This window comes from Trachypithecus francoisi, unplaced genomic scaffold (assembly GCF_009764315.1).
Source record: "Trachypithecus francoisi isolate TF-2019V2 unplaced genomic scaffold, Tfra_2.0 Lachesis_group11, whole genome shotgun sequence".
Classification (NCBI taxonomy): domain Eukaryota; kingdom Metazoa; phylum Chordata; class Mammalia; order Primates; family Cercopithecidae; genus Trachypithecus; species Trachypithecus francoisi.
Genome location: NW_022681456.1, coordinates 11,821,652 through 11,848,548, shown reverse-complemented (window position 1 = coordinate 11,848,548; position 26,897 = coordinate 11,821,652). Strand labels below are relative to the sequence as shown.

Sequence of the window (26,897 nt, the reverse complement as noted above, 5' to 3'; positions counted from 1 at the left end):
CCATGATAAGGTGCACAAACAGGAAGTGTACATCCTTGCTGCTCTTTAGAGCCACGTGTCTTACCAGCCCCAGTTCAACACACAGAAAGTCACCAGCACCCTGGCAGCCTGCTGTGGGAGGGGAGGGGAATCACACCCAACGTCAGGTTTCAAGAAAAAAACCAGTTCCTCCATGTATGTTTTGAGCACAGGATGACACATACTTTGCACAGAGTGAGGGGGGCAGCACCCTCAGAGGGCACAGGACAGGTCAGGAGAGTCTGCAGAAGCCAACAGAGGGGCCGGGGGACTTTCTGTAAGGAAGTCTGAGGGCAGGGACAGAAACCGGAGACAAACTTCTCAGGAGCACTGGGCTTCCACAGTCGGAAACACGACCGCAGCACAAAGTATAGAGCCCAGAGCAGGGCATCAAGGCCTGCCTCTGTTTAGGCTGCTGTTGATTTATCTTTTCTCGTACAGAAAATATTTTAAAAATAAAACTAGTTGTAGGGAAAGCCACCAGCATTAAAAATGAACATTTCTCAGAACAATCCCAAATCTCTATCAAAAATGAACTGCCACTCATTGAGGTGAAGCAGCCTCCTGTCTAACTAGATCTCCCCCAAACCTGTAAAGCTCCAGATCACCCCTAGACCTGGGTGAGATCTGCACATCAGGGCCGGCCTGGGTGTCGGTACAGGATCTGCCATGTAGACACAGGCACAGGGGTCACTGGGGAGGCAGTAGGGGGCCGGGGGCTGGAGGGGCTCTCTGGGCTGGGTGTGCAGGACCCAGAAGGCTCCTCAAGCCCTGAAAGGTGACCTTGGGCTGACGTCCCCAGGTCAGATTCACAGGGCACTGAGGCCTGGTTGCTGCTCTTGGCTGAGGGTGCTGTCTGTCCACAGAGAGTGCCTATAAATGTCCCGCAGCAGCGAATTAACCCAGGTGTTCACCTAGGCAGCCTTGGGGAGTCTGGCCTCCGGACTGTTGAAAAAGATGCACTAAAATGAGGTGGTCTCCAGGGCTCCCGGATGAAAAGACAGAGTCCCCTGCACCTGGACCCTGAGAGACCAGGAGGTCTGATGACACAGGATTGGGAGAGGTGACCCTGTCCCTCCATCAGGACCCTCAGCAGGATGGGGTCAGGAACTGGCACGTTCCCGTGGACGGCCTCCTGGAGCTCTTTGTTCTTTTCCCCTAATAATTGTTTTTTTCTCTCTAATCACCCAACCCAACTGGCCTGTGTGCTTTTTAACAAAAGAGAAAATCATTCTGCTGTGGCAGGACAATCTCAAGGCACCCACCCCTTGCTTGCACGGGTGCTCAGCATCCTCTCATCTGCCTCTGTTGGGTTCCCCTTAAGAGAAGACGCTCCAGTGTTCTCCCAGATGGAATTCACTGATTTTGTGGACACGTCAGTAAGAAAGTGAGGGAAGCAATGGGACCGTGTGCCCTTCCTGGCTTCCCCTCTTCCTGTTCAAACTTTATGTCCTCTACGTTTCCTCCTGCAGGGACAGTGGGAGGATGTCCTGACTTCTGGAAGAGAAGAACTGTGCATGTCAGAGCCCCCCAGTGCAGACAAAGCCCCGTGAAGGGGGTCCAGGGCAGACCCAGACTTCACTCGTATCCCCTTTTGCAGGAAGGGCCCAGCTCTTCCTAAAGACAGCCCAGCTCCCTGCCTGGAGCACTTGAAGCAGGATTCAGGGCTGCAGCCTGGGTCAGCAACCAGGGCAGCGCCAGGACAGTGGCAGGATGCCCGGGAAAGGTTTTATCCACAATGCAGACCCAGGACCTCAGTCGCCTGGGTGGGAGCAGGTCCTTCAGGATGACAATCCTAACAGAGGGAAGAAGGAATGGGGTAGGACTCCAAAGAGAAGCTCTTGACAATGGAAGGGGGGATGAAAAGGAAAGAGGATGAAAGAAGATGAGACAGGCACTCAGTGACAGGCATGCTGTTGGCCTCCATTCTCAGACCCTTTGAAAGCTGCACATACCCGGCTGCATGGATTCCTGCGGGAAGGGGAATGGGGTGGCCTTGGCAAAGGGCAGTGGGGAGAGTTAGAGTGCAGGTGGGAACCTGGGTTCCTGCTGCTCCTGGGAGGATGGAGCCTAATCCTGGGAGTCTCTTGGTCCTCATCTCTACAGTCACCTCCTCCCAGGGCCTGGGTTTCTTTATATCTGTGAGTATCCGGCCTCTGATCTCCAACACACTTTTCCAGTCCTCACACTTCATAACTGTGACCAGGAAGGGTGGCCTGGGCCATCCTGTTCCTCTGAGAGTAGCTCACCATCTCCGTAGCTTTCTGTGCATAACACGGACTTCCTCTGTCCTCCCCACATCAGGGCCTGTTTCCATTCTCTGGAGTAACATCCATTTCCTTTCTCCTTGTCACCTGCCACCATTCATATTGTTCTCCAATCACCGATGCAGCCACCGTGGGTACACTGCCATCACCTCCAATTCATTCATCAGTTCACCAAACAGACCAACCCAGCGAGTGCCTCCCACCAGCCTGGAGTTATGTTGGGTCCTATGGGAGAGAATTACATCCAACTCACTGTGGCAACTGTTTCCTGGGTCTGGGATCACTTTGAGTACCTGGAGAGACATTGAATCTTCACAACAATTCCAGAGCCCATGAGAGAGGATGAACACAAGCTCAGGGGTCACGTAACTTGTGAAATTGCCCTAGTTCATAAATGAGGTAGCAAGGAGTCTACAACAGGCGGGATCCTGGCCACCTGCATTGAAGGGACCGTTCAGGATTTCCTCCAAGTGGTGGGAGGACGGGGAGGGAACCTGGTGCCCGGGAGGGCTGAGCACAGGGTAGAGGCTGGATTGTGGGCAGCGGGGCAGTGCTATCTGGCCAGAGCAATGGGCATGAGAGTGCACAGAGCCCTTTCCCTGCTGCCAAGGACTCTGTTCTGGGCCTGGAGGATTCCAGGGATGAGGGCATTGAGACTGTGATACTCAGAGTGTGCAGCAAGCCCAGCACCCCTTCACACGTCCTCTCTAATGGAGAAGGTCTCGAAGTGCAGCTGGACTGGGGCCTCTCAAATGGAAGTAAATCCAGGTTTATTCCTCATCCCAGGATTTGGAATTTGGGTGACAACTGGGGTACAGAAATGTGCTCAGGAATGTGTTTTCCTATTGCCTCTCTAGGATGCCAGGACAGCTGTAGTTATCCCAGGGGAGAATTCTTTACCTCATCCAACCCAGGGAACAGCCTTTCAACCAGGAATAGACCAGGAAGCAGCAGTCACAAGCCTGGAATTGCAGAGGGAGAGAGCTAGCCTCTCCATGGAACTGCACTCGCTAGAAGGTGTTTGGCCCCTGGTTCCCGTGGTGCCTGCAAGGGAGTCCTGTACCCTAGATTCTATCCATTGTAGGTCGACGCCCAAAACCCAACCCAAAATCTCTGTGCACATTTCCCAGAGGTGCTCCCAGCCATTACCAAAGGCTTTGAGGTTTTGCTGAGGCAAAGGCAGAAAAGATGTGGTTTTCTGGGAAAGATCATTTTTCAATACCACAGCAAGAAAAGACGATGACAGGCACTGCACACTCAAAGCCCAGAGGCACCAAACCTCTCCCTCCTGAGTCAGCAGACGGTGACAAGGACAAAGCAGGCTTCCATACACATTTCCTTTTTCTTTTTAATTTCATCCCCCACTTCCTCAGTCTCTAAAGCAGCAGGCCAACCCTAAGCATTGCAGGCACCCTCCTCCATTGGGTCCCTCCTGGGGTTGTTCCAAATCCAGAGTGTCTTCTTCATCCCTGCTTCAATAATTTCTTCTGTTGACAATGGAGTCTCTAAGGACTGTCATAAGTGGGAAGACAACTATTCTAGAGGAAGGCTCCTTCATCCCTCCTCCTCCAGCTGAGGTCAAGCTGGATCGCACAAGACCACTCTGCTCCTCTCTCGGGCTGTTCAACCTTCCTTTAACTCTGTAGAGTCGAGAGTCTCCAATAAGACACCGCTCACAGGTGCAAACCCTCAGGAGAGAGCACCCCCTGCATCTTCCCACTTCTGCCTTTCCACTGGATCATCAGAGCTCTTTCCTCCAGTCCCATTCACCTGAAATTCCAACTTTGATGCACAGGTTTCTTAGTTAGATGAGTTTCACGAACAGACCCCATGCCAGGCTCAGAGCAGGTTCCCAAGAGTGTGTTCTGTATGGACGGAAATGTTCTCTGTGCTGTTGCATATGGTGGCCACTGGCACAAACTCTGTGGGGCACTGGAAATGTGGCCAGTGTGACTGAGGCTTGGAATCTCTCATTTTGTTTTGATTAACTGCGCTGATGAATGAGTGAGTTATACACAGCACCTCCAGGTTGCGACTCCCATGCTGGCTGGTGCAGCTCTAGAGATACAAACATGAGGAAAACATGACTCGCTCCCTGGGTGTCTCCTTGCAGTGGGGTTGGGTACTCTGATCCCATCATTCATGTGTGGCTTCTGAGGGCCTTTGCAAGGAAACAGGATTTTTTTTAGCACCTGCACAAGGGCCAGGCACCATGAGATATAGGGATGCAACAATGAGGATAGTGTCTTGGCCCAGAGGGAAGCCGTCGGGGAGGGGGTGCACTTGTACACAGAGAAGTGAAACTAACCTTGTCTAGACAGGATCAGAGCAGAGGGACCCCAGGAAAACGGGGTCCTAAAGACCCCAGTGTTTGCAGGAGCCCACCCTCACCACTCTCTGACTTGGGTCAGATCCTGGGAAGACACCTCGTTCAGTGGGAAGGTCCAACAGGCTGAACAGTGTGAGGAGGGAACCTTTGCTCACTTGAGCTAGGACCCAGCCCGGGGGTGTTTTCATGAGACCTTCATGGGGCCTAAGACAGGCTGCCCAGGGCTGAGCGCTGTGATGAGAGGAAATGTGGAGGGCACATTCCTACCCTTGCACTGAACATCTGCGGCCACAATGCGGCTCCCTATGAGTGCGAGGACTCAGAGTCTGGGCCTGAGAACTCCAAGACCATTTCAGAGAAAATCTCAAACCCACATCTTCTGGGCTGTGAAACGGAGGAGCGAGGGTGACCTAGGCTCTGGGATCCGCCTCCATTGCTTTGCTGAGCTCGCCCTGAACGGGAGCCGGTGCCCTCGCACCTGCCAGGGAGCTACAGCGCGAGCAGCCGTCCTGGCCAGGTGGGGCCACACTGCCTTCACTTTCAATGCACTTCTGAGTCAGGTAATCTTTGGCTAGTGTCGTCTACAGAAGGGCACTCGACAGGCAACTTCCAAAAGCAGGTGGAAGATGGAAACTCATTTCTGTACAGCCCTAAAAAGGTCAGCCTGGGAAGCTCTGTGTGTCTGGCCTGACCTTGAGTCCATCCCTGCTGAACTATGTCCCCCCAGTCTGGCTCAGAGGACCGGAAACCTGATTCCTACTCTCTGCCTCTCACCAGCTTCCAGGATGGAAGGACCTGCTTTGTCGCACAGCATGATGAAGACGTCAGTCCCCAGCTCCTGTCACAGCTTCAACAGGAGGGAACCTCATCTTTTGAGAAGTGTCAGAGATGTCCATGCAGGGTCACTCCAGCCAGGACCATCCCCCCTGCTCTTTCCCACTTAGAAGGAGCAGGAAAATCACTGGACTCAGAGGATGATGATGTCATGAGTCTCCTGACATTAAAACCCTAGGATCCATCCTCCCCCATTCCCCACCCTCACCGGGCACGGGGACCCTTGTATCCCTCTATATCTTCTCCCTCTGCAGGCCCCGCCTGGGGCCCGAGCCCTGCCTTCTCCCGCGGAGTCCACTGAGCAGCTGTCCCTGGATTCCTGGGGCCCTTGGTCTTGTTGTCATTCCTTTTAGCATTGAGTTCCTCACCTTGGGTTTTTTTCTCAAGCACCACTGGCAAAACTGCGTTCTAGAGAGTAAGAAATGTCTGGGATAGTCTTGTTATGAGAAGCATGCTTCTGTAGGCAAAAGTGATCCTTTTTAAATGGAGCATTCTCATTTTTTTGTTTTGTGAGGATAAATATTAAGAGCTCCATTGCAGGCTAATGGATTTCTATGATGATACAAAGCATTTCACATGGGGTTTATGATCCAAACGGTTCCTCAAGCCATAATTTACCTGATTTTACATTTACATTTGCTTAAGCAAGAATCCTGTTTTCTTGCAAAGGCTCTCGGGAGCCATCAGACACCTATTTCACCCAGGAGGTTTGGCAGGGAATAGGGTGGGGATTCTTCATGGGATCCACTGACTTGATCTTTCCTGCCTTGCAATGCACAACCTACTGTGTTCTCCTCCTAGGAATAGAGCCACGTCCCTGTCCCAATCCTCAGCCGTTGAAGAAGCCCCTTTGTCATTTTCCATAGTGCATGTGGCATCACCATACAGAAGCCGTGGCTGGCAGAGGTGGTGATGGGAGACAGACTTTCCACATTCTTGGCAACATTATCTGCAGTGTAACTTTAGACTTCCGTTGAGAAGGGTGGAGAGAAATTTCGCGGAGTGCATGGATCCTTTTCTTCCCTGGTTTCTACCACAACTGGCTGGGCAGTGGCTGCAGGGTTACTGGGAAATTTAAAAGTGGGGTGGAGCCACAGGACTCCAGTGCAAGGGTCTGCTGGTGTCCCTGGGTCCAGGCCTTGCTGACACTGGGGGGCGCTGGAAGGGCCTGTGCAGATGGGAAGAAGCTCCCACTGAAGCCGACAAGAGATCTTGCAAGGAAAAGCTGGGAAGGGGGAGTGGCGACCCTGGCATGACCTCAAAGACAGGTGCTGGCAGTGAATGAATATTGCTGAGGGGGATAAGGCCGTCTGAAAAAGTTGCTTACTCCATGATTCCAGGCCTATACAATTCTGGGAGAGAAAACTCTATAGAGACAGTGAACAGGACAGTTGTTACCAGGGCTTCTGGCAATGGGGAGAGAGATTGGCAGGGGAAACATAGGGCGTGCAGCTAGTTCGTATGGGTGGTGAATGGCATTCGGAGTTTGTCACAACCCATAGAGGGCACAACACAGTGAACCTCCATGCAAACTCCTGACTTCAGTTGGTAAGAATGTATCGATATTGGTTTGGTCATTGTTACTGTGGGGGGCGCATGGCAGCATATTCAAGCTTATGTACATGGCATTTGAGGTCGGGGCATGGAAAAGTACTGAGGCGCTGTGTGTTACTTATTTGCGCATGAGAATGAAACTCCTTGACCCTGAAAACAGGACAGGGAGCGGAGTGTGTGGTGTGATAGGGAAGGCTGAAAACAACTTCCTGAGAATGCGGTTCCAATGCTTTTCCAAGGCCACAGGTGTCTCATGACCAGACCTCAAAAAAGCCATCTAGTGGATGTTTGTGGTTTAACAAGCCTTTTCAATAACTACTTGTGGGGTGGATTCTGGTTGCGGGGGACTCTCTTAAAAGAGCTGCCCCCCGGCCCCGTTCAGCTGGAATTGTCTGAGAACTCATTCTTGGCATTCACTGCAAGCTGTAAGCTCTGGAGTTACAAATGGACCACATCACCGGAAAACTGGGTTAAGAAAAGTGTGGACAAAGGATCTGAGACATTTCCGTGATGTCTGTTCCATTTTTATGTTAATTTCAAACTGTTCTACACAATGACTATTTTAGTCAAGGTTGGTAACACTGTTTCAGGAAGAGGCTCATCTGAGCAGATGTTTAATAGTAGGCTAAATGTGTCAATAGAAGATTGAAACGTTGCTTTCCAGTAAAAGGGAATCAATCTTTAAACTGTGAATACATCTTTACTTCCCTAGTTGCAGGAATAGCAATGACTTCATTTTAAATGTGTGTAGATGAACTGCAAGAAGACTAAGGCTTAACAGTGTGAGAGTTCTGTCTTCAATACAGGATACTGAACCCCCTAGAATCTTGATGATCGAATGAACTTTACTGACTTTCCACAGTACCTTCAATGGATGGTTTTCTGGGATGAACTCAATTGTCTGGCCAGTTGTGGGTTTTTCTGACCCATTGCGTGGGACCAGCAACAGATGGTGCTGATTCCTTGGTAACCACAGTCAGATCTTAGAGGAAACGGCCCCCCAAATGTATGACGATAAAGACAGCTGTTGACATCTTGTTGGCAGGATTTATGAGAAATTCATGAGAATCGATTCACACTTCAACCTTTTGACTCCCTTGGGATCTTGAGAGATGTGGCTGAGCCCAGAGAAGAGCTCATCTCAGATGATGTTTCACACTCACCTGAATATGTAACATTAGATTGAGATGTTGCTTTCTATGAACAGTGTCACAAATTCACATAGTATATGTATCTTTCTTTTCTAGTTGTAAGACTAGCGGTTGACCTAATAATTTAGATTTTTCACAGATGAACTCAAAGACGACCATAGCATAACAGTGTTAGAGTTTTGTCTTAAATATGGGACACCGAACTAACCCGAATCAGGATGATTGAAGGAGCTTAACTGATTTTCCACAATACCTTCGACTGATGGTTCTTCCCACTGCACAGAACGGTGTGGCCAGTTGTGGGTTTCTCTGACCCACGGCATGGGGCCCACAATAAAGTATGCCGACTCCTCAGGAACACTCTCCTATCCTGGAGTCAACGTTCTCCCAAATTGTTACAAGAAAGACATCTTGCTGGGAGAGTATCATACAGAAACTTAAGAGTAATTGATCCACAGTTCAAACTTGTGTCCTCCTCTTTCGCCATCTGCATAGGAATCCAGCTGAATCCGAGTCCAGCTCTGGGAACCCCCTGCGGTGTGTGATGCACTTAGTACTCAGCACACTGTGTAGGCAAATACCTGCCTTCAGAGGAGATGATATAAAGAGGCAGCAGGTACCATGAGCAAGAGCAGAGTGCGTGGAGCCTCACTGGCTGGGTTCCAATCTTGCTGAGGAGCTGTCCACTGGGAGTGCTGGATCTGTGCCTCAGTTCCCTGTTCTGAGATGTTCCAATATTGACATGGTGTCTGTTGTCTTATAAGACTAAACGTGATTGAGTTCAGGTGAAGCCTTGAGGAGACTGGTGCTTCTTAAGTGCCCTAACGTGTTCAGTCATGAACTGCTTGGAAGAACAAGCCAGACTCTCGGTAGTGGTTGGATACAGACAGGGAACCTGCAGGCCTGTAGGAAAGTGAAATGCAGAAGCTCACTTTATTCTTCACATGTGCTGATCCTTTTCCTTTCACAAAACACATCTGAACCACGCACCCGTGACTCACACCTACATCATCTTGGAAGATGTGGTTGATCCCAGAGAGAACCTCAAATCCTAACACAGCCTCCTTCCTCCAGGTTTTCATCCCTCACCCAAAATATGACACTTTCCTCCACCCCAAGCCTGTGTGCAGGACAAGTCCAATGGTGTGACCTCCTCCCCCAGCGTCTTAACACTGCTGGCTGCCTTGTGGTGAGCATAACTGGCCAGCTGGCTCCTCCAAGTGCCCAGTGGTCAGCTTGCCTCCCAAGGCGCCACAGGACTCAGGATATTCCAACCAATTGCCACATGATGGCTGTGCCAGGATTGAACTTCCCTTCCACTGAATGCGTGGGACAGTGACCCCCACTGTCTGTCTATAATTCCGATAGCAATGTGATCAGGGTGAACTCAGGCCTGCCTAAGAAAGGGCAGTGACTGCACCTGCACAGATCCTCCCTCACCAGGACTCAGTTTCCACAAACTCCTCATGCCTCCCTAGGACATACAGGGTGGGGGGCAGTCCCTCTCCAAATTCTGGAGGGAAAAGCCATTATTTGCATGTTTCAAGCTCATAGTTTTACAGTTCTGTCAACCTTAAAGAGAATTCACCCTCATCCATTCCCTCCGTCTGTAGGGGAAGCATTCTAATCAATTGGACTTTGGTTCTATGTTTGTGGGTCAGGAGTTGTGGTCATGGGCCATGTTTGGCCAGGATTAGGACTCAGTATACCTGTGTCTCAGGTGATTGTGGGAAGAGTGCTAAAACGGATGGCCCCAGTGGGAAACACAATTGGTATTTAGAAGCAGATGTTCTCTAATTGCAAGGAGAGGGGAGGAAGTGCTGTTATCTGAGGACAAGAATGTGGGCAGCCCCAAAACAATGCATATCCAGACAGGTCCTCTAAGAGGGAACTACCTGGCCACAGCATTTCCATTTCCCACCTTGGAGGACTCTATGGATAAGTCCCTCAAATTGCCAACTGCTAACGTGAACTCTTCCACTCACAGGGTGACAGACAGAAGAAAAGGCAACATGCTAATCGGCGCATGGCCTTGGTGACAGGTCACCCAGGGATGATGAAACACACAACACAGCCTGGCTCTGGGTTCTGACTGTTCCGATCCAGACATGTGTATTGTTACAGGTACAAGGGTGTGGTTTCTAGCACCTGTTTTGTTTCAGAACAGGATCATTCCCTCCACACTATTATTTTCTATTTATAAAAACAAGTTATAGGAGAAAAGGCACCTGCCATGTCCTATATAGTTGACAGTGTGGACACACAAAGTGAACATTTGAGAATAAAAAGTTCCTTCTATTTGTTATTGTGAGATGGGTAACGTGCTGTTGTAAAAAAATATTTGGAGGAGGCACATCTCACATGTGTCCGTGAAAATTCAATCATCATGCTGGTGAACTACAGAAGGACCTGCCATTGCATTCTTCATTAGAAAAGCCATGCTTCTGTATCTCTGCTGTTACTGAGTCACCAGATTTTGTAGGTGTGCTACTTCAACAATTTCTTAAGACTGAATAAAAAACACATGGTGGAAATTCAATTTACAAAATTCAGGCCGGGCACGGTGTCTTACGCCTGTAATCCCAGCACTTTGGGAGGCCAAGGTGGGTGGATCATGAGGTCAGGAGATCGAGATCATCCTGGCTAACATGGTGAAACCCCATCTCTACTAAAAATACAAAAAATTAGCTGGGCGTAGTGGCTGGTGCCTGTAGTCCCAGCTACTCAGGAGGCTGAGGCAGGAGAATGGTGTGAATGCGGGAGGCGGAGTTGCAGTGAGCTGAGATGGTGCCACTGCACTCCAGCCTGGGCGACAGAGCGAGACTCTGCCTCAAAAAAAAAAAAAAAAAAGGAAAAGAAAAAAAGAATTCAGTGTCCCTAAGAAACATTGTGAAACTATAGAAATGGTTCTCTTATCACCCATGTATATTACCTTTTCTCTGCATGCTTCTAAGTCTATGAACTAGTTATGTCTCAGTCTCTGAGTTCATCGAGCAATTTCACACGGATGCAGAGTGAGATGATAGATAATGGAGACTCTGAAGGGTGAGGGGGTGAGAGGGAAGGGATGATGGGAAATTGCTTAATAAATTCAATGTTTATTACTCCGGTGATGGATACCCCAAATGCCCCGACTTGACCACTGCACATATCTATGACTGTATCCAAATTCCACGTGTATTCCATAAATTTGTACAAAAAAGAATAAATCATTTTATTTATGATACTGTTTATAAATTTTATCATTTGTAATAAAGTATTTTATTTATAACAACGCATTTTATGTAAAATAAATTATTATTTATAAATTATCATTTATTTATTTGTATAAATAAATGGCACTCACACAAGTTTTATCCTGGGAGGATGATGGACCCTGGCTCCAGGAATATTTCCTCTGAGTCCTGCATTCCCCTCTTGGACCCAAAGCGAGTGGATCCCAGTCTGGAGGAGGAAGAGCCGGTGGACAACCCCGGAGTTCTGTGACCAGCACAACCCTCGACAGGGTCCCGGAAGGCCACAGAGTTGAGGTTTCCTCTCTCTGTGCCCAGAGAGAAGCAGGTTGCTAGCGTCAGAGCCTGGCCTGGACTTGTGCCTAGGGTTTGCCTTGCTTTCGGTGGCCCCGGGCCCCCGAGTTAGAATGACAGGTTTCTGCTTGGGTGACTCTCCAGGGATGTGACTCAAAGGAGGGACAACAGTGCCTCCAAAGAGACAATTGTTCCCGGTCCCTGGCTCACCATGGAGTCCTCTGGTTAGGGGAGCCCCACCTGTTCAGGCGGAAGCTTCCCCCATAGGGTGTGTGGTGCTCAGACCTCTCTCCTTCCGGCTGTGCTGCTGACTGACACAAAGTTGGAACTCAGATCTGGGGTCGCCAGTCTGCTCCCAGAGCCCATGAGTGCCGCTGAAACTGCCAACCTCAAGAAGTTGGGCTTGTGCTGCCCAATGTGGAGCAGGGCTGCTCAATGTGGGGCCGAACACTGTTCCCAGTGCTGGGGGCGTAGGAGGCAGCTGCAGAGCCAGAGGCAGTGGGGGAACCAGGGGGATAAAGGAGGGACAACAAAGAACATCTGGGTGCTTGCTAGTGGGGATGACCAAGATGGAATTCGTAGATGATGAACCTCCAAAGCTGAGTGTGTTTTGGGCTGCCCTGGCAGGTGGGCCCTGGAGCAGAGGTTAGGGCTGGAGCTGGAGCTGAGCTACCAGATCTCCAAACAGCAGTCAGAGGTGGGGGCTGCATGCTGCTGTCCATCAAGGACTCCCAGTACGGGCTGAGTGGTGGCTGAAGGGTTACTGGGAAGTTTAATAGTTGGGGCGGAGCTGCAAGACCTCAGTGCAGGAGGCTCGTGGTGTCCCTGGTGGAGGCCTTGCTGCCACTGGGGTACGTCTGAAGCGCCTGGGCAGATGGGAAGAAGCTCACACTGGGGCCAACATAAGGCCTTGCAAGGAAAGGCTGGGAAGGTGGAGTGGTGTCCATGGGGGTGACCTCAAAGTCAGGTGCTGGCAGTCAATGTATATTGCTCAGTGAGATAAGTCAGTCTGAAAATCCTGCCTTCTCCACGACTCTTAGTGCATAATATTCTGAGAAAGAAAACTAAAGACAGTAAATAGGACAGTTTTCTCTTAAAAAGGGCACACTGATCCAACTAGAATCATGATGATTGAACGAACTCCACTGACTTTCCACAGTACCTTCCACTGACTGCTTATCTGGATGAACTTGGCTGTGTGGCCAGTTGTGGGCTTTTCTGACCCCCTGCGTTGGTCCAGCAATAGAATGGACTGTGCTGACGTTTCAGGTACTACTCTCTGATCCTGGAGGGAACATGCTCCCAAATGTATTACAGGAAAGACAACTGGTGGTATCTTGCTGCCAGAATTCCATAGAGAAATTCTTAGTAATTTAGTCAGCGTTCAAACTTTGGAGCCCCTGTTCAAGCAACTCCATAGGAAGCCACCTGAATCTAAGTTGGGCTCTAGGAAGAGCTTGCAGTTTGGGTTGCACTGAAAACCCAGCAGACTAATGTCTGGGAAAATACCTGCCTTTATATGAGGCCTTAGAGAGAGGCAGCATATCCTAGTGAGCAAGAGCACAGCGCCTGGAGCTTCACTAGCTGGGTTCAAATCCCACTGAGGAGCTCTAGGTACCTGGCCCTGTTGTATAGACCTCTCTATGCCTCAGTGCCTGGTTTTGAGAAGTTCAAAAGTTAACATAGTCTCTGTTATGCTTTAAGGCTAAACATGATTGAATTCAGGTAAAGTCTTAAATAGACTAGTTCCTTCTAAGTGCATTAAAGTATCCATTCATTAAATGTTCCAAAGAACAAGCCGGACTCTTGGTAGTGGTTGAATGCAGACAAAGAGCTGGCACGGCTTTAGGGAAGTGAAAGATAGAGACACACTTCATTCTTTACCTGGGGTGATCCTTTCCCTCTCATGGAACATATCTGGGCCGGGTGCACATGGTTCATACCTCTAACATTTTGGAAGATGTGGTTGATACCAGAGGACCTCACCTCCTGGCACGTTCTCCTTCAGATGTACCACACCTGACACAAGGACCTCACATCCTAGCACAGTCTCCTTCAGGTTTCCACACCTGACACAAAATATGACAGTTTCCTCCAAACCAAGCCTCTGTAAAGGATAAGTTCAATGGTGTGCCCTCCTCCACCAGCATCTTCGCACTGGCGAGGGGCTCGTGGTGAGCCTCCATGGCCAGTTGACTACTCCAAGTGCCCAGGGGTCAGCTTCGCTCCCAAGCTCCCTTGGCTCCCTTCCACTGACCAGGCCTGGAAGAGCAAGAATGGGAATTATCTAGGGATGTGGGCCTCTGAGCAGTTGCTTCAGTGGGAGAATGAGTGAAGACAGCGACCCCCACTGTCTCACTGACCGTAATTCCGATAGCAAAGAGATCAGGGTGAACTCAGGCCTGCCTAGGAAGGGCAGTGACTGCACCTGCACAGAGTGAGCACCTTCCTGCTCACATCCTCCCTCACCAGGACTGTGTCTATAACCTCCTCATGCCTCCCTAGTCCCTACAGGGGTGGGGGAAACTTCCTCTTCAAATTCTGGAGGAAAAAGCCATTATTTGCATGTTTCAAGCTCATAGTTTTACAGTTCTGTCAACCTTAGGGAGAATTCATCCTCATCCATTTCCTCCGTCTGTAGGGGAAGCATTCTAATCAACTGGACTTTGGTTCTATGTTTGTGGGTCAGGAGTTGTGGTCATGGGCTGCAGTACCATGTTTGGCCAGGATTGGAACTCATACACAGTGTGTCCGGAATTGGTGGGTTCTTGGTCTCGCTGACTTCAAGAATGAAGTCCCAGACCCTCGCGGTGTTAGTTTTTAAAGATGGTGTGTCCGGAGTTTGTTCCTTCTGATATTCGGACGTGTTCGGAGTTTCTTCCTTCTGGTGGGGTCCGTGGTCTCGCTGGTTTCAGGAGTGAAGCCGCAGACCTTCATGGTGAGTGTTACAGCTGTTAAGGCAGCACATCTGGAGCTGTTCATTCCTCCCGGTGGGTTCATGGTCTTGCTGGCCTCAGGAGTGAAGCTGCAGACCTTCCAGGTGTTACAGCTCATAAAGGCTACATGGACCCAAAGACTTAGCAGCAGCAAGATTTATTGCAAAGAGCAAAAGAATAAAACTTTTCTTTTATTCTTTTGGGGACGAGAACAGGTTGCTGGTGGCTGGCTCAGGCAGTCTGCTTTCATTCCCTTATCTGGCCCCACCCACATCCTGCTGATTGGTCCATTTTACAGAGAGCTGATTGGTTTGTTTTACAAACCTTGAGCTAGACAAGAGTGTTGATTAGTGTATTTACAATCCCCTAGCTAGACACACAGTGCTGATTAGTGCATTTATAATCCTTTAGCTAGACACAGAGTACTGATTGGTGTACTTACAAATCTTGAGCTAGACATAGAGTACTGATTGGTGTATTTACAATCCCTAAGCTAGACATAAAGGTTATCCAAGTGCCCACTAGACCCAGGAGCCCGGTTGGCTTCACCTAGTGGATCTCGCACCAGGGCCGCAGGTGGAGCTGCCCGCCAGTCCCTGGCCGTGCACCCGCACTCCTCAGCCCCTGGGCGGTTGATGGGACCGGGCGACGCGGAGCAGGGGGTGGCGCTCATCCAGGAGCCTCAGGCCGCGCGGGAGCCGCGGGGAGGGGCGGGGCGGGGGTTCGGCCAGAGCGGGTTGCAGGTCCCGATCCCTGGCCCGCGAGGCGGCAGCTGAGGCCCAGCGAGAATTCGAGTGCAGCGCCAGCAGGCCGGCACTGCTGGGGAACCCGGCGCACCCTCTGCAGCTGCTGGCCTGGGTGCTAAGCCCTTCACTGCCCTAAGCCCTTCACTGCCTGGGGCCGCCGGCCATGGTCGGCTGCTCCGAGTGCGGGACCCGCCGAGCCCACGCCCACCCAAAACTCGCGCTGGCCCGCGAGCGCCGCGTGCAGCCCCGGTTCCCCCCGGCACCTCTTCCTCCACACCTCCCTGCAAGCAGAGGGAGTGGGCTTCAGCCTCAGCCAGACCAGAGGGGCTCCCACAGTGCTGTGGCAGGCTGAAGGGCTCCTCAGGTGCCACCAGAGCGGGTGCCGAAGCCGAGGCGGCACTTAGAGCGAGGGCTGCTAGCATGTTGTCACCTCTCAATAGTATACCTGTCTCAGGTGATCGTGGGTCATGGGCTGAAGTACCATGTTTGGCCAGGATTGGGACTCATAGTATACCTGTGTCTCAGGTGATTGTGGGAAGGGTGCTAAAACGGATGGCCCCAGTGGGAAACACAATTGGTATTTAGAAGCAGATGTTCTCTAATTGCAAGGAGAGGGGAGGAAGTGCTGTTGTTATCTGAGGACACGAATGTGGGCAGCCCCAAAACAATGCATATCCAGACAGGTTCTCTAAGAGGGAACTGCCTGGTCACAGCATTTCCATTCCCCATCTTGGAGGACTCTATGGATAAGTCCCTCAAATTGCCAACTGCTAATGTGAACTTTTCCACTCACAGGGTGACAGATGGAAGAAAAGGCAACATGCTAATCAGTACATGGCCTTAGTGACAGGTCACCCAGGGATGATGAAACACACAACACAGCCTGGCTCTGGGTTCTGACTGTTCCGATCCAGACATGTGTATTGTTACAGGTACAAGGGTGTGGCTCTAGCACCTGTTTTGTTTCAAAACAGGATCATTCCCTCCACACTATAATTTTCTATTTATAAAAACAAGTTACAGGAGAAAAAGGACCTGCCCCGTCCTATATAGTTGACAGTGTGGACACACAAAGTGAACATTTGAGAATAAAAAGTTCCTTCTATTTGTTATTGTGAGATGGGCAATGTGGTGTTGTAAAAAAAATTTGGAGGAGGCACATCTCACATGTGTCCGTGAAAATTCAATCATGCTGGTGAACTACAGAAGGATCTGCCATTGCATTCTTCATTAGAAAAGTCATGCTTCTGTATCTCTGCTGTTACTGAGTCACCAGACATTTGTAGGTGTACTACTTAACAATTTCTTAAGATTGAATAAAAAACACATGGTGGAAATGTAATTTAAGAAATTCAGTGTTCCTCACTAAGAAACATTGTGAAACTATAGAAATGGTTCTCTTATCACCCATGCATATTACCTTTGTCTGCATTCTACTAAGTCTATGCACTAGTTATGTCTCAGTCTCTGTGAGTTCATTGAGCAATTTCACATGGATGCAGAGGGCGGGATGATAGATAATGGAGACTCTGAAGGGTGAGGGGTGTGGAGGGAAGGGATGATGGGAAATTGCTTAATAAATTCAATGTTCATTACTCTGGTGATGGATACCCCAAGTGCCTCAACTTGACCACTGCATAATCTATGATTGTAACAAAATTGCACATGCATCCCATAAATTTGTACAAATAAAAAGGAAGAAATAAAAAAATGGCACTCAAGTTTTCTCCTGGGAGGATGATGGACCCTGGCTCCAGGAATATTTCCTCTGAGTCCTGCATTCCCCTCTTGGACCCAAAGCGAGTGGATCCCAGTCTGGAGGAGGAAGAGCCGGTGGACAACCCCGGAGTTCTGTGACCAGCACAACCCTCGACAGGGTCCCGGAAGGCCACAGAGTTGAGGTTTCCTCTCTCTGTGCCCAGAGAGAAGCAGGTTGCTAGCGTCAGAGCCTGGCCTGGACTTGTGCCTAGGGTTTGCCTTGCTTTCGGTGGCCCCGGGCCCCCGAGTTAGAATGACAGGTTTCTGCTTGGGTGACTCTCCAGGGATGTTGACTCAAAGGAGGGACAACAGTGCCTCCAAAGAGACAATTGTTCCCGGTCCCTGGCTCACCATGGAGTCCTCTGGTTAGGGGAGCCCCACCTGTTCAGGCGGAAGCTTCCCCCATAGGGTGTGTGGTGCTCAGACCTCTCTCCTTCCGGCTGTGCTGCTGACTGACACAAAGTTGGAACTCAGATCTGGGGTCGCCAGTCTGCTCCCAGAGCCCATGAGTGCCGCTGAAACTGCCAACCTCAAGAAGTTGGGCTTGTGCTGCCCAATGTGGAGCAGGGCTGCTCAATGTGGGGCCGAACACTGTTCCCAGTGCTGGGGGTGTAGGAGGCAGCTGCAGAGCCAGAGGCAGTGGGGGAACCAGGGGGATAAAGGAGGGACAACAAAGAACATCTGGGTGCTTGCTAGTGGGGATGACCAAGATGGAATTTGTAGATGATGAATCTCCAAAGCTGAGTGTGTTTTGGGCTGCCCTGGCAGGTGGGCCCTGGAGCAGAGGTTAGGGCTGGAGCTGGAGCTGGGCTACCGGATCTCCAAACTGGAAACAGCAGTCAGAGGTGGGGGCTGCATGCTGCTGTCCATCAAGGACTCCCAGTACGGGCTGAGTGGTGGCTGAAGGGTTACTGGGAAGTTTAATAGTTGGGGCAGAGCTGCAAGACCTCAGTGCAGGAGGCTCATGGTGTCCCTGGTGGAGGCCTTGCTGCCACTGGGGTATGTCTGAAGGGCCTGGGCAGATGGGAAGTGTAAGGTCCCCTAAGCTGGACGCACCATGGTCAAGCCATCGTGACATTCCCCCGCCCTTGTGATAAAGTACTCTGTGATATTCCCCTTTCTTGTGAATGTGCTTTGTAACATTCCTCCCCGCCCTGTGACAATACGCCCTCCCCAGCTTTGTGAATGCACTTTTTAACATCCTCCCTGCCTTTGAGAATGTACATCCATCCCCTGCGCACAAAAAATTGCTCCTGACTCCACCACCTATCCCAAACCTGTAAGAACCAATGATGATCTCACCACCCTTTGCTGACTCTTTTCTTGGACTCAGCCCACTTGCATCCAAGTGAATAAACAGCCCTGTTGCTCACACTAAACCTGCTCAGGTGGTCTCTTGCAAGGATGCATGTAACATTTGGTGCTGAAGACCCAGGACAGGGGAACTCCTTTGGGAGACCAGTCCCCAGTCCTCATGCTCCCTCCATGAGGAGATCCACTTACGACCTCGGGTCACTGGACCAGCCAGCCCGAAGACTATCTCACCAATTTCAAATCGGTAAGTGGTTCTTCGCACTTGGGTAAGGGTTTTTTTCGCTGTCTACCTAGCCTCTGTTGCCTCCCTTCAATCTCTCTCCTTTCAATTTCAGTTTCTCTCCCTTCCTGGTAGAGACAAAAAGGAGACACATTTTATCCATGCATTCAAAAACTCCGATGTCAGTCATAGACTTGGAAAGACGGTCTTCCCTTGGTGTCTGATCACCGCGGGGATGCCTGCCTTGATTATTCATCCATATTCCTTTGGTGGCAGGTCAACTGTGGGGACTCCTGTTTTGGCTGCTCACCCACATTACAGCCCAAGACAAAATTAGGGATGCCTACTGGAAGCCTGGTAGCTGCTCACCTCCGTTTCTCTGTGTCTCTACCTTTCTCTTTAAACTTACTTTCTTCACTATGGACAATCTAACCCCATCCATTCCTCCCTCTTTCCCCTTAGCCTGTGTTCTTAAAAACCTAAAACCCCTTTGACTAACACCTCATCTAAAATCTAAACGTCTTATTTTCTTCTGCAATACCGCCTGGCCCCAATACAAACTTGACAGTAGTTCCAAGTGGCCAGAGAGTGGCACTTTTGATTTGTCTATCCTACACGACCTAGATAATTTTTGTCAAAAATTGGGCAAATGGTCTGAGGTGCCTTACATCCAGGCATGTTTTACACTTCGCTCCCTCCCTAGTCTCTGCTCCCAATGTGACTCATCCCAGATTTTCCTTCTTTCTCTCCCATCCGCTCCTTCGGTCTCCACCCCAAGCTCAGAGTCCTCTGAATCCTCCTTTCCACTGACCCCTCTGACCTCTTCTCCTCATCCCCTGGCCAGCCTTTGCCAGGCTGAATTGGGTCCCAATTCTTCTGCAGCCTCTGCTCCCCCACCCTATAACCCTTCTATTACCTCCCTTCCTCACACCAGGTCTGGCTTACATGACTAGCTCTCCCCTACCTGCCCAACAATTTCCTCTTAGAGAGATGGCTGGAGCTGAAGGCATAGTCAGGGTACATGTGCCTTTTTCTCTATCAGACCTTTCCCAAATCAGCCAGCTTTTAGGCTCTTTCTCATCCGACCTCCCACTGAATATATATGGGAATTCCAGTATCTAACTCAGTCCTACAATTTAACCTGGAGTGATTTAAATGTCATCCTGACCTCTAACCTCTCCCCAGATGAACGATAAAGAGTTTATTTTCTAGCCCAGCCCTATGCAGACAGCCGCCGGCTTCATGAGCCAGGCCTCCAAGAGGGCACCAGGGCAGTTCCCCAAGAGGATCCCCACTGGCAATACCAGACGGACTCCCCAGGTATAGCTAGGCGAGATGACATCGTCTCCTGTCTAGTTGAGGGGCTCAAAAAGGCAGCATACAAAGCTGTTAATTTTGACAAGCTAAAAGAAACTACCCAAGGTAAAGATAAAAACCTAGCGCAGTTCATGGCCCACTTAGCAGCTACCCTTAGACGCTTTACAGTCCTAGATCTAGAGACCAAAAGGCCACCTTATCCTTAATGTTCATTTTATCACCCAATCCACTCCTTACATTAGAAGAAAACTCCGAAAGTTGGATTCTGGCCCTCAAACCCCACAACAGGATTTAATCAACCTCACCTTCAAGGTGTTCAGCAACAGAGAAGAAGCCGCCAAGTGGCAATGTATCCCTGAGTTACAGCTACTTGCCTCCACTGTAAGACAATCCACAACCACGTCTCCAGCATAGAAAACCTTCAGAACATCCAAGCCACAGCTCCCAGGGGCTCCTTCGAAACCTCCTCCTGGACTTTGCTTCAAATGCCAAAAGCCTGGCCACTGGGCCTCAGAATGCCCGCAGCCTGGGATTCCTTCTAGGCCATGCCTTGTCTGTGTGGGCCCCCACTGGAGGTCAGACTGTCCAACTCACATTGTCGCCATTCCTAAAGCTCCTGGAGCTCAAACCCAACATTCCTTGGCTGACTCCTTCCCAGATCTCCTTGGCTTAGTGGCTGAAGACTGATGCTGCTCAATCGCCTCGGAAGCCCCCTGGACCATCATGGATGTTGAGCTTTGGGTAACTCTCACAGTGGATGGTAAATCTTTCCTCTGTTTAATCAATACGGGGGCTACCCACTCCACATTGTCTTCTTTTCAAGGGCCTATTTCCCTTGCCCCGTAACTGTTGTGGGTACTGACGGCAAGGCTTCTAAACCTCTTAAAACTTCCCAACTCTGGTGCCAACTTGGACAACATTCTTTTATGAATAAAAGAATGTTTATTAGTTTTCCCCAACTGCCCAGTTCCCTTATTAGGCCAAGACATTTTAACTAAATTTTCTGCTTCCTTGACTATTCCTAGACTACAGCCACATCTCATTGCTGCCTTTTTGCCCAAATCAAGGCCTCCTTTGAATCCTCCTCTCATGTCTCCCTACCTTAATCTACTCCCTCTACTCCCTCCTTGGCGACCAATCAGGCACCCCTTACCATCCCATTAAAACCTCATCACCCTTACCCTGCTCAACATCAGTACCCCATCCCACAACAGGCTTTAAGAGGACTAAAGCTTGTTATCACTCACCTGTTACAGCATGGCCTTTTAAAGCCTACAAATTCTCACAACTCCCCTATCCTACCTGTCCAGAAACCAGACAAATCTTACAGGTTGGTTCAGGATCTTTGCCTTATTAACCAAATTGTCTTACCTATCCATCCTGTGGTGCCAAACCAGACACTCTCCTATCCTCAATACTTCCCTCCACAACTCATTATTCCGTCCTCGACCTCAAAGATGCTTTCTTCAGTATTCCTTTGCACCCCCTCATCAAGGGACTTTCACGTGGACTGACCCTGACAGCCACCAATCTCAGCAACTCACCTGGACTGTACTGCCGCAAGGCTTCAGAGACAGCCCCCATTACTTTAGTCAAACTCTTTCTCATGATCTACTTTCTTTCTATCCGTTTCTCACTTTATTCAATATATGGACGACCTTCTCCTCTGCAGCCCCTCTTATGAATCTTCCCAATAGGACACCCTCCTGCTCCTTCAACATCTATTCTCAAAGGGGTATCACGTATCCCACTCTAAAGCCCAAATTTCTTCCCCATCCGTTACCCGTCTCGGCATAGTCCTTCAGCAAAACACACGTGCTCTCCCTGCTAATCGTGTCCAGCTAATCTCTGAAACCCCAACCACTTCTACAAAGCAACAACTCCTTTCCTTCCTTGGTGTGGTTGGATACTTTCGCCTTTAGACAGCAGGTTTTGCCGTCCTAACTAAATCACTATATAAACTCACAAAGGGAAACCTGACTGATGCCACAGACCCTAAGTCCTTTCTTCTTTTTGTTCCTTAAAGAGAGCCCTAGAAACAGCTCCCACGTTAGCACTGCCTAACTTGTCCCAATCCGTTTTCTTACATAGGCTGAAATACAAGGTTATGCAGTCACAGTTCTTACACAGGAACCAGACCCACAACCTGTAGCCTTCCTATCCAAACAACTTAACCTCACAGTTCTAGGCTGGCCCTCATGTCTATGTGTGGTGGCAGCCACCACTTCGATACTTCTAGAGGCCCTCAAGATCACAAACCATGCCCCACTTACTCTCTACAGCTCTCATAACTTTCAAAATCTATTTTCCTCCTTACACTTGGCACATATATTTTCTGCCCCCACCGACTCCTCCAACTATACTCACTATTCGTTGAAACTCTCAATTACCATTGCTCCTGGCACAGACTTCAACGTGGTCTCTCACCTTACACCTAGCACCAAACCTGAACCTCATGACTGTATCTCTCTAATCCATATGGCATCCTCCCCATTTCCCCATATTTCCCTCTTTCCTGTTCCTAATCGCTGGGAACAAGCCCCCCAAATCTGGCCATAAACAGGCCATGAGAAACTGGCCATAAACAAAATCTTTGCATCACTGTGATATGCTTGTGATGGCCATGACGCCCATGCTGGAGGCTGTTGTTTTACCGGAATGAGGGCAAGGAACACCTGGCCCACCCAGGTTGGAAAACCGCTTAAGGCGTTACTAAACCACGGACAATAGCATGAGCAGTCTATGCCTTAAGAACATGATCCTGCTGCAGGTAACAAGCCAGAGCATGTCCCTTTATTTCCCATAAGGAATGCTTTTAGCTAATCTAGAATCTACAGAAATAATCCTTATCACTGGGGCTTGCTGTCAACAAATATGTGGGTCAAATTCTGTTCATGGCTCTCAGCTCTGAAGGCTGTCAGCCCCCGATTCCCACTCTGCACTCTATTTATGTGTCTTTGTCTTAATTCCTCTAGTGCCGCTGGGTTAGGGTCTCCACAACCAAGCTGGTCTCGGCACCTAATCCAGACCACACTTGGTTTATTGATGGTAGTTCTTCAAGGCCTAGTCGTCAGCCACCAGCAAGGGTAGGCTACGCTGTAGTGTCTTCCACATCTGTCATTGAAGCTACTTCCCTGCCCCCTTCCACCACCTTTCATGACTCTCAACAAGCTGAACTCACTGCTTTAACCCAGGCTCTCACACTTGCAAAGGGACTACGTGTCAATATCTACACTAATTCCAAGTATGTCTTCCACATCCTACATCACCATGCTGTTACATGGGCAGAAAGAGGTTTTCTCACTACACAAGGGTCCTCCATCATCAACGCTTCCTTAATAAAAATCCTCCTTAAGGCTGCTATATTGGAAGCCAGAGTCATTCACTGCAAGGGGCATGAGAGGTCACCAGATCCCATTGCTCAAGGCAACACTTAGGCTGATAATGCAGCAAAAGCAGCAGCTAGTATTCCCACATCTGTCCCTCATGGTCAGTTTTTTCCCTTCTTGTCTATCACTCCCATCTATTCTCCCACTGAAACTATTACCTATCAATCCCTTCCTACTCAAGGTAAATGGTTCTTGGATCAAGGAAAATTCCTCCTTCCTGCCTCACAGGTTCATTCTAACTTAGAACCTCTCATTTCCTTTCCATCATGGAAATCCATCCTCAAGGAAATTACTTCTCAGTACTCCATCTGCTACTCTACCACCCCTCAGGGATATTTCAGGCCCCCTCCCTTTCCTACACATCAAGCTCGAGGATTTGCCCCCACCCAAGACTGGCAGATTGACTTTACCCATATGCCCCAAGTCAAAAAACTAAGATACCTTTTGGTCTGGGTAGATACATTCACTGGATAGGTAGAGGTCTTTCCCAGAGGGTCTGAGAAGGCCACTGCGGTCATTTCTTCCCTTCTGTCAGATATAATTCCTCGGTTTAGCCTTCCCACTTCTACACAGTTCGATAATGGACCAGCCTTCATTAGGTCACTCAAGCAGTCTCCCAGGCCCTCGACATCCAGTGGAAACCTCATGCCCCCTACCGTCCTTATTCTTTGGGAAAGGTAGAAAGAACTAATGGTCTTTTAAAAACACAAATCGCCAAAAGCTCAGCCTCCAACTTAAAAAAGACTGGACAGTATCTTTACCATCTGCCCTCCTTGGAATTAGAGCCTGTCCTCGAGAAGCTACAGGGTACAGTCGATTTAAACTTTTATATGGACGTACCCTGCATCTCACTCCATCCTTGGCTACCCTCCCCCTGCTCGTCTGACTCTCCTCCTGGCCCCTCCTCTTGCTTGCTTATACCCAGCCCCAATGAAGAGCTGTGAAGGGTTACATAGACACCATGCGCTTTCTCATACACCGTGAGAACTGAACCTCTCCCTGTATGCAGTTGCATCATCCATCCCCATTACAACCTCTAACAGCTGCTGCCCTTGCTGGATCTCTAGGATTTGGGGTGCAGGACTCCTCTTTCAGTACACCCTCTCACCTTTTCACTTGACATTTCCTGTTCTGCCTGACACAAGGCCTCTTCCTTGTATGTGGCTCCTCCACCTACATGTGCCTACCTGCCAACACAACAGGCACATTACTCTAGTCTTCCTTACCCCAGAATCCAGCTTGCAGGTCGGAATGAACAACTGCCTGTCTCCCTCATGATACCAACACGATAAAAAGAGTCATCCCACTAATCCCTTTACTTGTGGGTCTAGGACTTTCTGCCTCCACTATTGTACTTGGAATTGGAATAGCAGGCACCTCAATCTCTGTCACAACATCCTGCAGCCTCTCTAATGACTCCTCTGCTAGCATTACAGATATATCACAAACTGTACTATCCTCCAAGCCCAGGTTGACTCTTTAGCTGCAGCTGTCTTCCAGAACCACCGAGGCCTCGATGTACTCACTGCTGAAAAAGGAGGACTCTGTATATTTCTTAATGAAGAGTGTTGTTTTCACTGAAATCAATCTGGCCTGGTACATACTAACATCAAAAAACTCAAAGACAGAGCTCAAAACTCGCTAATTGGGCAACTAATTATGCTGGACCCACCTGGCCACTCTAACTTGGTATCCTGGCTTCTTCCAATCATTAGTCCTCTAATACCTATCTTCCTCCTTCTCTTATTCAGGCCTGTGTCTTCCCATTAATCTCTCAATTCCTACGAAACCACCTCTAGGCTATCACTAATCACTCTATATGACAAATGCTGCTTTTAACAACCCCACAATATCGCCCCTTACCCCAAAATCTTACTTCAGTATAATCTCTCCCACTTTAGGTTCCCATGCCACCTTTAATCCTACTCAAATCAGCCCTCAGAAACGTTGCCCATCACCCCTCCATTCGGCTCCCAAAATTTTCACCCCAAGTTTGCATTACTTTATCTCATTTTATTTCTTCATGATTAACATAAAAAGACAGGAATGCAAGGTCTTCTGAGCTCACTGCACCATGGTCAAGCCATCGTGACATTCCCCCGCTCTTGTGATAATGTACTTTGCAATATTTCCCATCTTTGTGAATGTACTTTGTAACATACCTCCCTGCTCTTGAGACAATACACCCTCCTCGCCCTTGTGAATGTACTTTGTAACATCCTCTCCCCCTTTGAGAATGTACATCCATCCCCTGCCCACACACAAAAAAACTGCTCCTGACTCCACCACCTATCCCAAACCTGTAAGAACCAATGATAATCTCACCACCCTTTGCTGACCTGGACTCAGCCCACTTGCGCCCAAGTGAATAAACAACCTTGTTGCTCACACTGTCTGCTCAGGTGGTCTCCTATACGGATGCATGTAACAGGAAGCAGCTCACACTAGGGCCAATATAAGGCCTTGCAAGGAAAGGCTGGGAAAGGGAAGTGGTGTCCATGGGGGTGACCTCAAAGTCAGGGGCTGGCAGTCAATGTATATTGCTCAGTGAGATAAGTCAGTCTGAAAAACCTGCCTTCTCCATGACTGAGTGCATAATATTCTGAGAAAGAAAACTACAGGGATAGTAAATAGAACAGTTTTGTCTTAAAAATGGGACACTGATCCAGCTAGAATCGTGATGATTGAACTCCACTGACTTTCCACAGTACCTTCCACTGACTGCTTATCTGGATGAACTTGGCTGTGTGGCCAGTTGTGGACTTTTCTGACCCACTGCGTTGGTCCAGCAATAGAATAGACTGTGCTGACGTTTCAGGTACTACTCTCTGATCCTGGAGGGAACATGCTCCCAAATGTATTACAGGAAAGACAACTGGTGATATCTTGCTGCCAGAATTCCATAGAGAAATTCTTAGTAATTTAGTCAGAATTCAAACTTTGGAGCCCCTGTTCAAGCATCTCCACAGGAAGCCACCTGAATCTAAGTTGGGCTCTAGAAAGAGCTTGCAGTTTGGGTTGCACTGAAAACCCAGCAGACTGATGTGTGGGAAAATACCTGCCTTTATTTGAGGCAATAGAGACTACGTATCCCAGTGAGCAAGAGCACAGCACCTGGAACCTCACTGGCTGGGTTCAAATCCCACTGAGGAGCTCTATGTACCTGGCCATGTTGTATAGACCTCTGTATGCCTCAGTGCCTGGTTTTGAGAGGTTCAAAAGCTAATATGGTCTCTGTTATGCTTTAAGGCTAAACATGATTGAATTGAGGTAAAGTCTTAAATAGACTAGTTCCTTCTAAGTATGCTAGTATTCACTCATTAAATGTTCCAAAAAACAAGCCAGACTCTTGGTAGTGGTTGAATGCAGACAAGGAGCTTGCATAGCTTTAGGGAAGTGAAAGAGACTCACTTCATTCTTTACATGGGATGATCCTTTCCCTCTTATGGAACATATCTGGGCTGGGTGCACATGGTTCACACCTCTAACATTCTGGAAGATGTGGCTGATTCCAGAGAACCTTAAATCTTTTTTTTT

At 49.2% G+C, this 26,897-nt stretch overlaps 2 non-coding genes across 2 annotated transcripts; both read right to left on the bottom strand.

Moving 5' to 3' along the window:
• Positions 1 to 10,459: 10,459 nt before the first annotated feature.
• LOC117091264 lies at positions 10,460 to 10,562 on the bottom strand. Its single transcript, XR_004440369.1, has one exon. It is a non-coding gene; the product is annotated as a small nucleolar RNA U13 (small nucleolar RNA).
• Positions 10,563 to 16,475: 5,913 nt separating this feature from the next.
• Positions 16,476 to 16,574, bottom strand: LOC117091265. Its single transcript, XR_004440370.1, has one exon. It is a non-coding gene; the product is annotated as a small nucleolar RNA U13 (small nucleolar RNA).
• Between the last annotated feature and the right edge of the window lie 10,323 nt (positions 16,575 to 26,897).